The following is a 17107-nucleotide window of genomic DNA, read 5'->3' on the forward strand; positions in this document are numbered from 1 at the left end:
CAATTATTTACATATATATATATATATTTGTGATCGAGTAAAACTGTAAGTTCTATGAATAGTAAAAAATTATTTTCAAGTATAAAAGTTACTTGTAAAATTACACGAAAATGCATGACTACTAATAACTATATATGTATGACAAATTAACAACAACATACGATACTGAGCTTTAACTTTTCCATAAACATTATTTTTTCTATGAATATGTTTAATTTCAAATGACAATTTTCAATTTTATCAAAAATGTTTTTCGACGTAACTCTTGAACAAAAGCGGCTCTTTCTATCTGTACACTGAATGGTACGTGGTGTCATCTAAGCTTTTTTTCGAAATGTAACGATTAGTTTTTATTACATTTCCCCAAATACAGTTTTCCAAAAAGGAGTGAAAATGTTAAAGTCTGTATTTCCAAATGAAAATGAAAGAAATTTAGTATAAGAGATATTTTGTACTGCATATAATCCAAAGTTTGTTTATGTGTGTGTGCGTTTTTAATGGTCTTTGATGAATTAATTTTTTCCAAAGAGATGAATTATAAAAACAGGTAAGGAAGCGTCACCATTAATGGTAGTTTGACTTTTACTGAAGATCTTATGGCGGTCTTCATCTCTTTGTAGTTAACACTAAACTGTGACTTTTATTGAAGACTTTTGTGCTTTACAAAAACACGTTAAGTCGTTTCCAAACACACGCCGTATGTCTGACTCTCGTGGCCATGTTAGCTATTAATTTAATATAATCTAGTATTCTGGTATATGTTGAAGTTATTTTAATAAAATATTTTATTACATAACAATCAATGAAGAATGTGGTTGTTGTTATACTAACTATGCAGTGCATGTGCTGTGTTTTAGATTTAATAAGTGACGTAATAAATTGGTTTTAAACAAATTAAAAAATAAGGATATGACGCTTATTACTAACTGCTAATTTCTAACCAAACAATTTTTGGCAAATAAACAATCGTACTAATTAGATATTTAAAAAATGAAACTCTGAACAGCCTATTTTCGTTTATTTTATAATACTAGAAAAAAACACGATAATTATTGATTAAAAATTTAATTAAATATTAAAGAGAAAAATTATTTATACACGTGAGGAAACAAAATCTTTATCATAGTGTAAGCTGTTTTGACGTAAGAGCTGTTAAGGCCCTATAGTTAGGTGATTAATAATAAAAGCATAACTATTTACCAAAATAATTTCTTAAATATAATATTTATAGCCACTGGTCTAATAACATACTTATTTGTGATAGATACCCATCATGTCTAATACACTAAAAAAAGGAAGAATCGAAATAACATATGAAAATTTATCAATAAAAGAAGATCGATCCTTTAAAGATTGAACACAAATTAAAAAGAAAGGATTTAGATAAAAGAAATGGTGTCAGTTTAGTTTAAATAGAAACTATCTTCAATAAAAGTTTTTAAACTACGTACAAATTGGGGTATTGGATGCTAAAGGGTGGGAGAACTCTTCAATCAAGTTGAAACATAATTCGAGTAATTCATTATTTATGAACGTCAGATTATCAAATCATTTGTAAATAGGTACTATTCTTTACAACTAATTTCAGTTCTATAAACAAAAACTAATGAAATTATAAAAGGGGCACAAGAACTAATTCTAACAGAACTGTGTAACCAGGTTATAGAAATAGCTACACCGTTAATAAATGGCCAACGTTCTCACAAAATTTGTAGACATGAGTCGCATGACTTTGCCAAAAGAAAACACTTCCGTTGACGCGCATTTATAAATCACAGAATAGAATAAAAAATTTATTCATCAACAGGAAAGTAAGTCGATTCGTGTAAAACCTATCGTTAGATCGTGGCCCGTGCATCTTAAACCTATAGTGGGAATGAAAATGAAAACTAGGACTTTGGAATCAAGGTGCTCTCATTATAAGAATAAAATGTTAAGTGACTTTAAATCCACGATAGAAAACTCCAAAGTTGTAAGAATTCATTCAAACATTACAATATGGACTCTAAAACTAAAGTAAAAAAGAGTGAAAGAATATAAGATATAAAAGAAAAACAATTACAATTAAAATGTTAAAAAATAGTCATATGAGCAATATAATTCAAATTATCCACACCTTAAATATAGCAAGTTAAACCACAAGCACACTATTTGATGAAAAAATAATGTAGACAGAAATCTATTAAGCAGGAAGTAGAAAATAAGTCATTCCTTGAGATGAACTTACTACACTAAATTTAGATGAGGTGGAAACAGCAGAGCTGAATATTCGTCATTCCAATCTAAAAATACCAACAACAGAAGACTTCATCCTCCCAAGAACCTGGCTGAGAACTTACTAAAGGAATAAACAAAAGTGATAAAAATATCTGGATTTAAGTAATGAATAAAATATATTTTTAAAAAAATGTTTAAGAGTTTTGAGTTTGACTGATGTTTATTTTAATAAGAAAGGAACTGTCTTATTCAATAATAGTTTACCTTATTTTCAGGTTAATAATATAAACATTATCATTAAACTTTTCTCGAATATTTATGTGATAGAATTCCTATAATTTCCATATTAGATACGTTTCTTTAACTCATTTTTTCCAATACTCTTCTTACTTCTAATAAGATTATTTTTAGTCAAATTAAAGGTACCATACCGGGAACATGTGTTTTCAAACCATCCAACATCAGTTATATATTTTCTCGTGTTTTCGCAAATCTCCAAAATGAGCTTTTGTGTTGTGTTCACGACTGGTACCGAAACCAAGTTGTTGGCGTCACAATCCCAGAGATTTATCACTGAACCGCTGAGGGCATATTGTCTTTAAATTACACATTTTCTGAGGTTTCATTATTTTGGTGACGGTTTTATTGTAAAAATTAATTAATCAGTTAGACATAAATAAATTCAAAAATATCTTCAACTTTATTATATTACTAAAGGTGTAACGATTATTTTTTTTCTGATGGAAGAGTATTAAAAATGTCTTGAAACATCCTATACGAATGTTAAAAACACAATCATCATAAAGCTACGAAGTATCCTGGCTGTTTAGATTTTACTTGTAACGATACTCGCTACATTAAAACAAATGTTCCATCTTAAAGCTTCCAGGTGGTTCAGGTGTAAATCTGAGGGCTTATAACACTAAATAGTCGAGTTTCGATATCCGCGAGGGGCGGAATACAAATAACCCATTTCATGGTTTCGGGCTTAAGAAAAAACAAACAAAAACTATTTTCCTTCAGACAAATTTTTTTTTAAAGATTGAATGATTATAACAAAATAACAATGAGATAAAATGAATTAAAAGCATTCTCAACTGTCAATTATCGTCCACAGAAACCATCGCTGCCACCTTTTAAGAAGGAAACATATTGAACTAAACATTAATAAGGTTAAACTTATTTGACTTGAGCGCGAGTTGGAAAAGCTAGTTTATAATTCGTGCAATAACACAAAACATTTCCCGAATTTTAAACTCCGTATGTGTGTTGTAAGAGTGGCAGTTAATCCCTTAGCATGGAAACTGAATATTAAGGTGCTGTTAACTGGCTGCCTTCCCTCTGGTCAGTGGTCATATTCTAAAAAGAATGAAACTAACTTTAGTATTATTATTGTTTAACCACAACCAAAAAGGCTAGAATGATGCTTTTAAAACTTATGGTTTATAATTATTTTCGCATAGAGTTATAATAAAGTTATTTACACTAGCTGTACCTAATCCTGAACTCGTAGACTGCAAGGGAATGTATGTCATCAAATAGAGGGATTACACTTTCACTCATATAACCCACCAATAGCAAAAAAGTGTGGGTCAAATTTTCCATAACATTTTCAGCAACGGGACGCGAACCATAGATTCTAGACTTTACAGACCTATACAATAAATACTAGGCCACGTCCGACTTACACAGACCGTTTCTCGTCGTAACACAAATTTTATTATTTAGTGTGAGTTTATCATTTTCATACTATAAATTATTTTGAAAATAACTAAAAGAGATTTTACATAAATTTAGTTTAAAGGCTTCGGAAACTTTATCAACCTGATAATTACAACGAATATCAAGCAGCATTCAACTAATTAATTAGATAATATTAAACCTTCAGTAATAAACTTACCTCCAGAACTACTGGGCGAACAAAATTAAAATTATTAGTATTCTAACCAGACCTTTGAAATGAGATGGAACAATATAAAAAAGTTGATCTACTTATTAATATGAATCAGCTAATGCAAGAATAAACAAGTTTTAAAACTTTATATTTTGACCAGTGTCAGCCAGCATCATACCGATGTTTGATGGCACCCTCTGCGACATCTAAATTGGACCCTTACCAGCCAGTCGGACGATCGGTAACCCTGATGTAAGCTTTCACACAACGTATGAAAAAGTTTCGTTAAATTGTAAAACCAAAAACAAAAAGGAAAGAGAAATGCAACATTTAATTGATACATTTTGCTCTTGTACGCCTCTTTATGAAACCCGGCATGGCCAAGTGGTTAAGGAACTCGCCTCCTAATCCAAGGGTCGCGGGTTCAAATCCTCGCCATACCAAACATGTTCGCTCTTTCAGCCGTGTGGTCGTTATAATGTGACGGTCAATCCCACTATTCGTTGGTAAAAGATTAGCCTAAGAATTGGCGGTGGGTGATGTTGACTAGCTGCATTCCCTCTAGTTTTGCACTGCTAAATTAGGGATGGCTAGCGCCGATAGCTCTCGTGCAGCTTTGCGCGAAATTCAAACCAAACGCCTCCTTATAATATCTGTTTTAATGGACAAATAAGGACAATATAGTATGATTTATTCAACTGAAGTCTTTGTATTTTCTTTGTGCATAACAATAAGTTCTTTTACCGTTCCATTGTTGATACAGTTTTCCAACACTAAACACAGGAGCTCGTTTCCCTTTGATAGACACAGCAGATAGTCTAGTGAGACTTTTGCTACAGAAGACACTCAAGAGCACTCACTGTTACTTCTAACACGTCATTTAATGATGATTTACTTAAAATCGATTTTCGCACAATATTTCATATCAAGTGTCATACACAATATAAATAATTTTAAATAAAGTGGTTGATAAATATAACTCAAATGTCATTGACTATTGTTAGTTATGTATCCTCAACATGTAAGATATATGAGCAACAGTAAAACGACAGACAAGACAGTTAGTTAGTGATCGCTTTGTATTTTAATGAGTTAGAAAAAAAAGTTTCTTAATGATCTATAAATCAAATTGAAAACAAAACTGGATTAAAAAATTTAATCGAACCCCAAGACAGATACAATGCTTTGTTTATATACGTTTTTCTCGTTTGTTCCTCTGATCTCATAAACGCATACAAAGAAATTTTGGGCATTTTAACATATTGTTACAAATTTTGAACTGATAGGTTTTAAGACGACATTATTTAATAAACTCGGCAGTTTTATCAAATTAGGCTTTTCACTCTATTCTTAATTACCAAAGGTTCTCTGAACGTTTTAACAGGGCACGGATATGAATATGGAATTACAAATATTTCTAATTATTAGTTTTTTTGTTTGTTTTAGAGCAAAGCTCCTTTGGGCTGTCTGCTGTGCGCACCTCAATAAATCGAACAGTAAACTTAGCGCTGTCCCACCAGGGGACTTAACTACGATTAATTGCCAAGAAAACCTTACTGGTGTAGTCTTTCTCGCGCTAATCATATTGAAATAAAGATTAAAACGGTTAAATTTATTTGGTTGGGACGCAGTTCGCTCAGTTGGAGAATTATGTGTGCATTATAAGAGTGGCAGTCAATCCCTCAGTGTAGATGACCAAAGGGAAGGTAGCCAGTCAGCAATACAAAATCAGAAAATTCGGCAGCTTTATAATATATTTGCTTTAAATTTTAAAAAAATTAAACAGCTATAACTTCATGAAATTTAACGCATAGAGGTAATATTGAACACAATCACTGTATAACAAGAAGCTTAAATGGGTCTTAACTATTGATAGAAAATTATGATGCCAGTGCTACACATCAGAAAAAAAGTTATATTGGAGTGACTAAATGTTTCAAGATAAAATATACGCAATAGATAAGTAATCTTGAAGAGGCGACGTAAATATTTTATTTTACGAACATTCTTAAAGATACCATCATAAAAGGTGAATTATTATTGATAGAAACTTAACGGGTTTTGTCACTTTAGGTTGTTAATGATTATTTTCCTCTTCTATATTTTGCTCCAAGTGGAGGAAAGATCAATTGTAGAGGTGGCACTTAAATATCTTAAATGCAAACAAATGGAAAACATAAGCATATCAAGCCAATGAATTTAGACTATAAACAATCATATTACTATCTGTGTTTTTGTAAATAAATAACGGCCGCATGATTGTACAATTTAAACAATAGAACATCTAAACTTTACTCTATAAACAGCTGGTTCCATAAAATTGTTTAAAAACTAAATCTGTGTGATTAAGAAGAGATTCCCTCAGTGGACTTTTATTATAACTTTAAATTTATAATATTAGTTTAAAATAATAACATTGTTAAAGATTTATACTGAAATGTTAAAAATCGAATTTTATCACTTGGTGTATACCTATACATCGCTTTCGTAATGTTCAAATGTGGTTAGGTTTTTTTCATTTGTAATTAATATTTTCTACACAAATATTTTTGTATTTTATTTTAAATCTTATAAATATTACTAATGCAGATAGAAGTAAAACTCATTATATTTATAATGATTCTTCAGAGGTGTCAGAACCGGGGGTATTTTAGCACCTCCACTTTAACGTATTTGGCTTATAAAGAAACTATAAATTATATAACTACATTAATTTTCTGGGGAAACGCGCCCCAGGTTATCCAACCTAGATTAAGCTACCTTTGGCAGCATGGGAGCTGCTTTTAGCAGCTTCTTGTATTTTCAATCTCTCATTATAAAACCTGAATGCCTAATTAAGCATCTTACTTTGGAACATCTTCCTACTCCGCTGTTCTTTCTTATCCGGTTTCTTTTTTATTTCGTTCACATTACATACTCATTTGAAGTTCCATTTATCACAATATCCACTTCAGTTTTGCCTTTCTTATGTACAAGTCTACAAAAAGTTGTTTTATTACACCTTTAATACAGTTTCTGCCTTAAATCAAAATGTCATGTGTCGAAAATTCTCATAACTGTTTTCTATCACATTTCCATAAAACCATTCTATTTATTTATCAATAACATCAACATGCTTTTTAAAACGCATGTAAATGACATAAGGTTATTTCTGTTGTATTTGACATATTTATTTTCCTTATTCTATAATCGTGTGTGTTTGTGTTTTTCTTATAGCAAAGCCACATCGGGCTATCTGCTCAGCCCACCGATTCTATAATCTAAAATAAATAATAAAGATGATGATTTTCAAATGGAAATGGATTTTACCATGCAACAAAGTCTATTTGTTTAAACTTTTATTTGTTTCTGACCACATGTGACAGGACTTTAGTTTTATATTTGTAAAGCTAAATAAAATACGTGAATTATGTCTTAACTAGATTGATCTATTTTCAGGCCTGGCATAGCCAAGCGTATTAAGGCGTGCAACTCGTAATCTGAGGGTCGCGGGTTTGCATCCCCGTCGCGCCAAACATGCTCGCACTTTCAGCCGTGGGGGCGTTATAATGTGACGGTCAATCCCAGTATTCGTTGATAAAAGAGTAGCCCAAGAGTTTGCGGTGGGTGGTAATGACTAGCTGCCTTCCCTCTAGTCTTACACTGCTAAATTAGGGACGGCTAGCACAGATAGCCCTCTAGTAGCTTTGTGCGAAATTCTAAAACAACCATTGATTTATTTTTCCCTTGAGATCAGAAGGATAATGATTGGTGTTAATAAAGTTTATCAGATTATCTGTGGAATCAGTACGATAAATATCTCTGGTTTCAGTGTGTTGTATTTTGAACTTTATAGGACAAGAGGACACAGGATTTGTCAAAAACACTAGACTACAGTTAAGAGAACTTTGTTTTTAAGGAACGCTGTAATGGGAGCTGACACTTTACATTAGTTGAGAGGGAAATCTATGATTTTCTGAAAAGTAAAGGACAAATAAGCAAGTTAATCTTAGTAGATCAAATGGTCCATTGTTATCCATATGTAATTTTTATGTCAAAACCTTATACGTTACGCTTACCAACCCACACTACATCGGAGGAACGTGTATATTAAATGAAAATTATATTATAGTATATATACTAGAACTATCATACTCCTATATTTGATCAACACATCACACTTTCACACTTGCGATGTGGTAAGTAATCTCCATAACAGTCAAACTGGTTGCCTGATCTTAGCTGTGGCACTTTAAAACCACTGTCATTTATATACGTGTGTTGCTCTTTTATGTCACTGTTGTCGTTACATCCAGTTGTGAAGAAACTAGTGGTACTATAGGATACTCCAGAGTATGAAGGGTCAGCGCTAACATGTCAAACACATCATCAATCGATTCTGATGACATAAACACCATACCAGAAATCTCCACACCATAACTGAAATAAAAAATAAAAGCCTCCTCACGAAGAATTTCCATTGATTCAATAAATTAGATCAAGGGTGTGCGTTAAAGTAGTAGCGTACTGGATGCAAAAATACTTTTTGGAAAGTTCGTTAGGACCAAACTGTGAAAAACAAAAATAGACCTTAATCAATTTCCATATCTACAGGCTTATTTTTTATTATGCTTAACTTGATTATTAAACATGATCCATACAACATGCGGGCAGCTCGAACAATGTAGGTATTCTTGAGTTTCGAGCTAAACTAGTTGCGTTACAAGGTCATTACAGGTGTGATAATGGTCCACAAATATTATTTAATTGTATTCATTGTATTTTCCCTACTACCATCTGGTTGATGAGCAACAGATACCAAGTCTTGCACGAGAGAACTTTGGAGGGGTAAAGTAGTTATCCACAAAAGTGATAGACATTAGATGGAACACCTCTCAGATATTAACATAGATCCTCCTGTCATGGTCCGGTGTGGCCTGGTGGGTTAAGACGTTCGACTCGTAATCTGAGGGTCGCGAGTTTGAATCTTGGTAGTACCACACATGCTCGCCCTTTCAGCCGTGGAGGCGTTATAATGTCACGGTCAATTCCACTATTCGTTGGTAAAAGAGTAGCCCAAGAGTTGGCGGTGGGTGGTGATGACTAGCTGCCTTCCCTCTAATCTTACGCTGCAAACTTATGGACGGCTAGCGCAGATAGCCCTCGTGTAGCTTTGCGCGAAATTTCAAACCAAACAAACCAGTCCTCAAGCCATTAAACTTAACGACACCATCATCTTGCTTAAATCCCTATTTCCTTCCTGTAAAGAGATGGATGTCTACACATCAAAGAAATATTTTACATTTTGCCTCTAGCATTCCTGCTCAGTACCCATTTCCATGCACTTTAATTACCTTGTACTGAAAATAATACAAGAGAATACACAAAAAGTAGGGTATTTTTAGAATATTTAAATCTGCAGGGCAAAGACATTCCACTTTAATCAAACAAAACCTGGATATCCCAAGCTTATAATTGTTATACCAGTTGTACTGTTTATGAATTTCACTTTCCACATTTTAGTTATATTTCAACTTCATGTAACTGAAATGTGTCTGGCCAATTCTTACAAAACATGGATAAAACTGTGTTTTGTTGCAAGTGTAGCATGAACCCTTCGCTATTTCTATCAGTTTCTAGACATCTCAATAGATGTTAAATGTTTCAAGTTGAAATATTCACTCAAACTTAAATGAAAACTTCATAACTCTCTCTAGCAAACAGATCAGTCTTTAGTATTCACACTCAGATTTGCTACTATATTTTAGTGACTGAGTTATTTTGTGTAGTCTCATTCAGGTACATTACTACAAGTACAGACTAAATACACCAGGCCATAATAAACGAGCATTCATTATTTCGTATGACTACCAACCATGAACTGTTGAGCTACTATATTACCTTAACACAAGTTGATCTACTGATATCGCATGGCTTTACAGGAAATTAAAAATCAGTAATTCCACCAAAACAAAACTTATTCCACTCAATAGTTATCACTTTGTTCACTCACTCACTGCTTCAGGGTAGAACATAACCCTCTAACAATCCACAGAGCAGTCATACATGATTCAGAGTGCAGGCATGTTCTTGCCAAGATAACTACCATCTCTACGATAAGGATGGCAACCTTAAGAAGTAAAATCACTCAAGCATGTAGAAAACAAGGAAATGCAATACTCTTGAAATAATAAAAAACTTGATAACAAAATGTTTATCAAAGGCATTGGGCTTTACATAAAAGCTTCTAAATGTTTTGGTTGGTCTGTCATACAAGTGCAACATCATGATTCCCTTTTTTCTTTATCAATAGTATTAGTAGTGCTTCATTAATGTTACAGCTGCAAGCCCTTCCTTTTTCATTGGACAGTACTTCCACATCTCCATTATTACTGGCATCTGTATCCAACAGATACTCATAATTCTCTCAGGGGTGCATAAACACGGATGCTTCCACAAAATCATGCTTGCACTTCTCTGTCCATCTGAAATATGTATCAGCCTTAGTGAGAGTGGACAATGTGCAAACATTTCTGAATATATAACCAAAATATGTCAATAATATGATACAAATTATTAGCTAGTCTCAAGATGATAATGTGATCTTTCCAGTGTCCAGTGTGGTGACATTATATCGGTTTTATCTAACCAGTCATCTGATCCAACAAATATACTAATATATTTAGCTAGCTACTGAGACACAACCACTGAGTTTATCTTATACAGCTTCTGCAATTATAAACTAGTGTGCTCAGATGAGGTAGGAGCCATTTTCATCTGTTGATACAGTGCAGCAGAAACATTATAAAACCTACATCAGATATCATTTACCTCCACTTCATTTACCCGCTGCAGCATTCTTGTGGGAATGCCCACAGCCTCTATTTGCGAAGCAGTATCAGGGACTTCATCACTATTCACGTTACTGTTATCCACTTCTCAAATGGGACACAGTGGGTCACATATGTTGGTTCTACTACCACTTGACATAGTGTTGACACTCTTGATCTTATTCACAGTAAACTATAATAAAAATATATGAGCAATCCACTATTAGGGGTTTAATTCTATCCAGTATTGAATGGTATTTCCATCAAAACTCAATTTTCGCCAGCTGCAAAGACTAAGGTTACTATGAATATCTTAAGTATGTCTAGTACTAAGTACTAGTACTCGTATACCAATACTGGAACCAAGATCTGCTATTACTATCTACGTCCTATGATTTATGTGATCAAGGTATAGTTGGAGTTATGTCTCTCTATTAAAATCCAGGTGTCCACTATTTGCTAAGAAAGTTAGTGTTTACTGGTTGAAGTGGAGGTTTTCCTTGGAGAATGTGATACACAGAGCTATTCATCATGCTTATATAGCTTCAGAATCAACCAAAAATTCCATGATAATGCTGTGTACTCTAGCATGCACGTTACCAAGTCCAATCCATTCAGAACTGAGATGACCACCATTTCCATTACGTTTGAGTCAGTAACAGGCCCATCTCAGGCCGTATTAGTTTTCAAGAGCCTAGACCATGACAACAACTATGTACTGTTGATCTTCCTGCATTTGTTGAACAGTTTGGTAAGATATATTGTTCCACTGGTCTTGCTGCACAGCAAAACAATGACAGTTTACATTGAGATGACTCACCAACTAAAACAATCACAGCACTGACTCTGGCCGAATTTCCCAGACTGAGTTCATGTTGATTAGGTTGCTACCTTAGCTGTGCCACAAAAAACTATAGAGTTCTGTAATCCTGCCTATTCGGGGGTTTGAGGCATTATTCAGCAGGCCTGCTTGAAGTGGAATTTGGTCATGGGGAGGAACATACAGGTGAATAGGATTGCCTGGTGTGGGTCTCCACAATATCTGTTGCTACTGGCTTCTTTTTCTCATTAAATTAATCAAGTTAACAACCTTAAACCTTATTGCCACAGAAAGTATTTTCATTAGAATGCAATTGTCCTACAACCCCAGTAATGTATCATTGCCTTATACCAAATTTCTTCAATAAAATTATCATTTAGGATAACTACATGATTAGTAGCTGCATTTCTATGCATAAATCACTGGCAAAGGCACTCAAGTTGTCTGAAAGACCCCTCGTTTTAGTCTTAAATTCAGCCAATGGCTCAGTTTCCACTGGATTAATACTTTATTGCACTTCGCCATAGCTGTGTTCCAGCTAGCTAGATGTGCCTCATTTAGATACTAAAATATAGTGAATGGTGTACCATACAGACCCAGGATAAGACTTTCCATACTTTCCATAGCCTGCTCCTGAGACCAACAGTTTCAGGCAGGTTCTTTACAGAACTTTTGTAAAAAAGCATTCAGGTCTTCTCTGGCTCTCACTTGTAGTTAAGTGAGAGATCTGCCTGTTCTTGTCCTCAGCAGCACATGTGCTGAACTCAAATTTGGCTCTCAGAAACATTTTCTACACCTTGAAATGAAAAATATTGATACTTATATTTTATTATTTATTAACATTAGTATCACGTGCTGGTCTGGCATGTGCTTATTAACTTTGTTTCCCTCCCCTAGTGGTACAGTGGTATGTCTTCAGAGTTACAATGCTAGAAACCGGGTTTTGATATCCATAGTATGCAAAGCACAGATAACCCATGCATAGCTTTGTGCTTAATTACAAACAAACACAAATTAACTGTGTTTTTGGTAAGTGGTAACTTTTATTCCAAGTGTTGTTACAGATTAATAAAATGTTTTGTTCTTATAAATATGAACTCGCCCTGTCCGTTATAACTGCATCTCATTTAATATCTTTTAATTCATACACAAATAGAGTAATAGACTTTATAACTTTTGAGAGATTTATTTCAGTTCAAATCAATGTAATGGTCCAAAATGACACTCTGCTATAATTAAGGTTCAAGGAAAGGAAAAAAAAAAATTAAACAGTAACAACATTTGGAATAACATTTAGCAGCTTGAGTTGGTAGAACTCATCTGCCAACTATACCTATTTTGTCGTTGTCGGGACAGTTAGATGCATTTTCCACCTTTCCCGTTGATCATCATCTTCATCAGTAAGAACCTTCGTGTACATTAGTAATTATTAAAATAACTCTTCTTGTTTCTGAGTCGGATCAACAGCTATTCTTCTCCCTAGCTGAGAAGGATATTTGCCTTATCCTTAGCTATCCTTCTTATTCATTAGGAGTTGCTGTTCCACCTGTTTATATAATAGCATACATTTATGACTTTGACAAGCCAAAAGGGATGATTTTAGGTGAAGCGGTGCCCAAATCAAAATGCATATTGGAGGCCCACTGTATAATAAAAAATAAAATATATAATAAAATTTTATATCTAGAACAATTTATTGCAACAATCACAAATGTCCATTGTAGTTCAAATGTAGATAACACTGAGTGAACTTGCTAAAGATAACATTTCTTAGATTTAATAAACTAAAATTCTGAAATGAGATCACTGTGGGTTAAAGTTACAACAGTATCTTTATCAATGGAAAAGACAGCTAAGTTTGTCAAGTGCTCCTGCAGAATCATTGATTGCAAGTGAGTCTTTATAAGCTTACGCTTAAAGAAATTTCTTTCTCCTAAAGCAAAAGTAACTGTAATAGTAAGGAGGATACGTAATGCAGTGGTGAAGTTATAAAAGCTCATAGACAATTTATTGGAAACTATGAAGCACACAATCTTCAGAGGATCACTTTGAATTTCGTTTGCTCTGCAAGCATTAGACCTATAATGTTGCAGTGCTCACCATCTATTAGTACTATTTCCAGATATTTTGCATGCTTTTGCAACTCTGACTTCGACAAATTTCCAAAGTTGTAAATAAATCCTAACCTTGAATTATGTACTTGAAGTTGTTTGAACCGTCAATCGCAAGAAGTTATTGCAGCATTCATAATTTAGTTGAAGCAGAAAGGTTTAAAATCTTCCTTTGTAAGTTCAATTGGCTGATCTTTAACTTCATAGGCATACATACATTTTCTCTCTTCTATGGAATTTAGTGTTTGTGAACATTGACTCGATTTTCAACGTATTTTCAATTTTTCTTACATCCGTCAGAGCACTAGCAAAGTTATTATTTTTGCATTATTTCAGCCATTTACATGTCCGTCCCAAGAATTTCGGAGGCGCAAGTTAAGTGTTGTTATCTTTTTGGAAATATTTGCTGACATAGTAACAAACATAACAATAATGATGAAGTTGAAACTCTTCAACTCCATACAAACCAATTCTACTTCACTTCTTTCTTAAGAATCTTTCACTGTCTCTGCAACCTCAACAGGTGTATCATAGGTTTAGTCAGCCTTCACATTTTCAACACGGCATTCCCCTCTTGTTTCACGTAGTGACTTCACTGAGATGTGAATATACTTGTGGAAGACCGCCCATCAATGAGTAGAGCTAGAAAATAAAACATACAAGCACTGAATTACTCTGAAAAATGAGGCAGCTTGATGGCATATTTTTGCTATGACACTGAACAACAAGTTGTAGTTATGACATGCACATGGAGTAGAGAATGATCTTGAATGCATCTGAACACCCAAAATATGGCGCCTCATTTTAATCCATTGTCATAAACTTCACAATAGATGTCACTAACTTCAAAGCCCAGTTGTTTGAGTTCTTGCAGTAAAACTTCCGATAAATTTTCACCTGTATTTTCTGTAACTTCAATAAACAATGTGAAGTGCTCGAAAATTCCATTTGAAACCTCTGATAATCCATCTAAAACATATTGGAGAGTTAACGACATTTACTATTTGCGACTTATGTCTGGTGTTATATCTAGTATCACAGAAAAATACTTTGCCATTTTTATTCTCTTTATAATGGTTGTTCACACTTTGTTAATAAATGAGATAAGTCCTTTCTGAATTCACTTCCCCAGATATTGATTATGGATTTCATCGTCTGCGATTCTTCTGTCATGTTCTTGCATGACTGGATCAAATTTCACGAATAATTTTACAAACCTTAAAAATTCCCATTGTCCAGGTGATAAAGTCCATTAACAGATTTTCGAAACACCATGTAGAATTCATCCAAGTACTGTAATATGACCTGAACACAAATAAACACGTTCTTTAGCGAAGAATTTTATAATTAATGATAAAATTCTGGTTCATTTGGTCAATGGTGCATTTTTGTATAATCTTTGCTGCGTTCCATCCATTGTTGAGTAGCTGTCAAGTGTGTGATCGCTTGTATTCATAGAAATGCAAATTAGTATTTACCTATTCACAAAATCCATCTAATCCTAAGGGATTGTTGGAGTTACCAAACTGCTTTTAGCAGAAGCAAAAATTCGGTCCTTCATTTTATAGTAAACTGGCCATCGATGATATCAAATGTTCACCATTTTCTTTCTTTTGAAGTTATTATTTGAAAAATTTGTCCATTATGATCTATTGGAAGATTGTGCTGTTTATCTTATTGTGCCCCTTTACTTACTAGAAAATCTCGGATAACCATAAAATTATACTTTTGGCAATACGTATAATGATAGAAATGCAAAATGTCTAAAATTCTACACTCAGAATCAAAATGTTGAGTTATATTAACATCATATGATTGTTCACTGTCCATTTGGCCTGTCCCAAGAAGGTTGTTAACATCAGTAACACTATCACCATTGATTCTAATGGCGCCTGTATAATCATTGTTATCCCATTGATTCTTATTAAATGCACCATTTTTGTCTTAGTAAGACATAATCTGCTCAGGCTTATGTAGAAATCATTCAAATGTTCCACACATTTTCTTGAAGTTCTGCTTTCCTATATGCAACATACTTCCTTATCTGAATACCATTGAAGTCCGAAGTGGCCAGGTGGTTGGAGCACTCGACTCATCATCACGCCAAACATGCTCGCCCTTTCAGCTGCGGGCAGCTGTAATGTGTGGTCAATCCCACAATTTGGTGATAAAAGAGTAGTTTAATAGTTGGCGGTTGGTGGTGATGACTAGCTGCCTTCCATCTAGTCTTGCACTGCTAAATTAGAGACAGCTAGCGCAGATAGCCCCCATGTAGCTTTGTGCAAAATTAAACAAAATCTTGATTACCACTGAGATATTTCTGACTAGCTTCTCGTAATTGCTTTGGTGGCATTTAGAAAAAAAATAGCTTTTATCATTATTGTTATTATTATATGATATATTTATTTACATGTGCCATGAATATTTAAGTAAGCGCAATGTGCGGGGCCCAAAACAGTGGCTTTGCTCTAACGTCACCTCTGCCAATCAACGAGAATAGCTGTCTACCTGTTGGTCTTAACAGCATCTGCCAGTCAACAGAATTTACTATCACACTTGCATCACCTATTCATTTTTGTGGCTTTTGGCAGGTAACAATATAACACATTTAATTCCAAGCTTAATGATAGACTACCCCTCTTCGTGGAGAGATTCCCTGAAACTTAAAATATTCTCAGAAATGTCATAAACCGATGCTAATTTTCTGACCTGCTGACAAAATGACTCGTACTTACAAAGAGTTGCTATCTTGCATGTAGCTTCCACCAGATCTGCAGCTGTGTGAATTGGTCATTGAATACCTTGGAACCTGTATAGTCTTTCCCATTTAGTCTCAGACTCCATTTGGTCTCAAGCTACTCTGACAATCTTTAGTCGCTCCAGTTTCCATACTAATTTGGTATAACCCCAAGAGAAGAAGTTCAAAAAGCTTTGTAGATATTACACACAGCATTCATGACATGGTTACCTGGCATGGCTAGGTGGGTTAAGGCTTTCGACTCCTAATCTAAGGGTTGCGGGTTCGAATCCCCGTTACACCAAAATTGCTCGCCCTTTCAGTCGTAAGGGCGTCATACCGTAACGGTCAATCCCACTATTCGTTGGTAAAAGAGTAGCCCAAGAGTTGGGGTTGGTAGTGATGACTAGCTGCCTTCCCTCTAGTCTAACACTGTTAAATTAAGGACGGCTAGCGCAGATAGCCCTCATATAGCTTTGCGCTAAACTCAAAAAACAAAAACAATTCACTCTCAATCCT

Source organism: Tachypleus tridentatus, chromosome 1, assembly GCF_004210375.1.
Source record: "Tachypleus tridentatus isolate NWPU-2018 chromosome 1, ASM421037v1, whole genome shotgun sequence".
In the NCBI taxonomy this organism is placed as follows: domain Eukaryota; kingdom Metazoa; phylum Arthropoda; class Merostomata; order Xiphosura; family Limulidae; genus Tachypleus; species Tachypleus tridentatus.